This window comes from Petaurus breviceps, unplaced genomic scaffold, assembly GCF_028583685.1.
Source record: "Petaurus breviceps papuanus isolate PSGF00001 unplaced genomic scaffold, PetGlider_PUasm1.0 90977, whole genome shotgun sequence".
Lineage (NCBI taxonomy): Eukaryota > Metazoa > Chordata > Mammalia > Diprotodontia > Petauridae > Petaurus > Petaurus breviceps.
The window spans coordinates 52,170,599-52,174,389 of NW_027187391.1; positions in this window are offsets into that span (position 1 = coordinate 52,170,599).

Below are 3,791 nucleotides of genomic sequence, written 5' to 3' on the forward strand. Positions count from 1 at the left end.
TTGAATGATCTTACTATATATAAGGAATTTATAATTTCTTATTCAATAGGAAAGACCAAATCTCCTATACAATATCCAGTGTAAGACCCCCATCTCTCTTCACCCAGAATGGTATCATCAGTGGAATTCCTTTCCACTGCCAAAGCAAGGTCTCTTTCATTCCTCTTCTCCATTTCATTATTTTCTGCCTCCTCCTCACCACTTTCCCTCAGATTCTTCTTTGACTAAGGGTATCACCTTCCCCTCATTGCTAACCCTTAATGTGACCTGGGCACAATACATGTTCCTCTCTATCCCCCTCTTTAATCTTTCCCTCCTTCATGAACATTTCTATGTGCCCATGTCCCCACTACCCCACAAAACAGTGATTTGTCTATATGCAAAGTATGTTTTTGTCCTTAACGCCCTCAGCTATTACCCCCATCAGATTACTATCTTTGCCTTTGTCTCTGTATACATTTAGAAAGAAATCTCTTATTGTTCTCATTGATGTCACTCCATTGTTGTTTCTTCCTTCACTTTCATTTCTGTTTGTAGGGTGTTCAAGAAGCAAATAATCACCTTAGTTCTAGTTTTATTTCTAAAAATGTATCAAACAACTCTTTATTATTGATTATTTATTATCATGCTTTTTAAATTTATAAGTTTATTATTTCCTGGCTAGATTACTCTGGGGTGCATCGAGCTCCATTGCTCTTTGGAACAGATTATTCCATTCTCTACTACATTTTATGATGGGAGCAGAATAATCTTAATTATTTGATTTTCCTTTCTTTTGTATTTGAAATTCTTTCTCCTGATAATTTGCAAGAACTTTTTATTCCTAGATTGAAGAGTTAAATCAAACAACTTATAAGTCTTGGCGTTTGCAGCCTTGTTCATTCCTTCATTCATTTGTTTATTTATGGGGGTGATTTATGAATTCTTTCAATTGTTATTTCATTATCTATGGTCCCAAGTTCTAAGTTCTCTTCTGTTATTTCCTGTATTATATTATTAAGCTTTTGTTTTATGTGTGTGTGTGTGTGTGTGTGTGTGTGTGTCTTTCTGGAAAATCTGTTATCCTTTGATTCTCTACACATCTTGTCCTTTGTTCTTCTTGATATCTTCATAATAAATTAGTAAGAACAGTTAAAATTGTTTTGCTTCCATAGCTCAAATTTCTACCAGTATTTGACAAAGCTTTGAAAATATTTATGATTTTATCTTCTTAAAATTATTTTATTATTTACTATTGTATAACAGGGTAATGAAATGATAAAACAGATATGTGGTTGTTACAATGTCATTACAATGAAAAATAAAATCATTATTTAAAAAAACATTGGTTAATGTCATGTGGTTATTTCTACTCAAATACTTTCTACTCTACTTTCAAATACAAATGTTTTCTCAATAATATGTCTTTACTAGTTCATCTCAGATTCTATGAAAGGTTTTTTTTTGTTTCCTTCTGCTCATTCTCTTCCATCTGTATCTACAATTATGTATTTAAACAAGCATTCACCCTAAACCATAGTTGTCTTTGTATGATATATTTCAACTTATTCATGAAATAAAATGTTTATATGGCTTGGGATTTTCTAGGTTATTTTAGTCTTCTTGATGCAAATTTTTTACACAAGTTTATATAATTTGAAATAATCTAATATATCTATAAATGCTTATAGACATATACATTTATGTTATATGCAACTACTTTTATGATACATAATAAAACTTACATAATTGTGTTTGTATAATAAAACAGATGAAACAAAGTAACCATATGTATACATGCATACTGTACATTTGTATGTATATGTAAATAAAGCATAACACTTAACACCAACCTTATATTTCCATGGTTCTACAGTTTTGAAACTTATGTCCTAGTACTAATAATAACTCATTTTTATTCATAGTATTATTTATGATATGAAACTTCAGAATAGTATGACTATAGTCAATAATAAGGATGAAAATTAATTACTCTGAAAATCCTGATTTTATTACCATGATGTCTAACTATATGGGTAAATTAGTTGCTGGATTATAAGATTGGAGGGAATAAACCACACGGGTCTTTCTGATTGATTCCATATCTACCATCTGCATCACTGGTTTCAATCAGTCAAGAAAGCAGATAATTAAATCTAGCACACACACACACACAAGCACACACACACACAAACCATAATCCTAATAGATATTTTCATTAAGACTACACAGTGTTTTCATATATTATGATAATAAAGGAAGACACAGATTGATTTTGATGCTTTAAAGAGACTGGTGACAAAGATTTAGGTCCCTCTTTCCCACACTCCAGGAAGAAGATGATGGACTCTGCTTTACTATTGGTTAATAGATATAGAAATCATAATGGAAAGGGTTATGTCAAATACCAGTATTTAGGCAAGGGGTAAGCAGGATTTCAGTATGATGATTTATTTTTTTAAATAATATTCTAAATTAACCACTGTAGAATAAATCTCTGGAAGTCCTACCTATAAAGTGATAAATGTCACGTGGAGTGCTTTCCTTATAATAACAAAACATTGTAAATGTTGCTTGTATTATTATATCAGTTTTCTAAAAATTATGAAACTAAAGGTTAGAGAGTTTCTTTACCTGGACCAAAGTAGTATGGCTTATAACAGGTGAAGCAAATTCTTGAACACATATCTTAGAATTCTCATTTGTCTGCCATTTCGACTATATATATTACAAAGAAAAAAATTAAACAGAGTAATTCAAAGAAAATAAATATTTGTACTGAACACTTCCTAGAATGACTAGCCTCCCCCCATTCTCCATTAATTAATGTTTTCCTATGCTTCATCATCCTCATAATTTTTACAACACAGTAACAGTCTATTATATCTGTGTACCATAGTTTGTTTAGCCATTCTTCACAAGGAAGTTTGCTTAGTGAGGATAGCAATGGGTCTGTAGTCAGGAAGACTTGAATTCAAGATGTACCTTAGACACATTACTTGTGTTATCCCAGGGGAAGTAATTTAACCCATCTGCCTCAGTTTCTTCAAGTGTAAAATGAGGATAATGATAGTACTTATCTTCTAGGTAATTGTGGGTATCAAAGGAGATAATATTTGTAAATTCCTTAACAAGGTACCTGACATATGGCAAATGGTAGGCAATCTCTAGGCATGCTCTATGTTTGTGGTATTTTATTTTACCTACTACAAAAAATGTTAATGTAATTATTCTGGTGTGTGTGTGTGTGTGTGTTTGTGCGCACACACATTTAAATCATTGACCAATTTGGGGCATAGATCTAATAGTGGAATCTCTGTGGTATAGTACATGACCATATTTGTCACTTTCTTTGCAAAATTTAACATTATAATATGAGATAGTTGAAGCAACTCACCGCTTTACCTATAGCAACCCTTCCAACACTCACTATTTCTATCTTTTGCCTCATTTACCAATTTGCTGGTTTTGTAATGAAACTTTAGAGTTGTGTTTATTTATATTTTTTTCTTATTATTAAGCTATTTATAAATAAGGAGCAAGGTATTAGCTTTATGTAAAGCTGTTGATGTTATGCACATGGCCATAATTCTGCTAAATGACTTAAGTACTTGCAATTTCCAGAGGAAGATTGTTGTTCTTTATTTTGTTATTGTGATTTTTTTTCCCTGAATGTAAAGGTAAAACTAAATACACTTACACCTACATCCTATCACACACACAACCCTCTGGAAAAGATTTGCAATATTTCTGATGGTATTGTTGCTTGGCATCCTGAGGGGGGAAATGCTACATAACTATTGATAACAGAC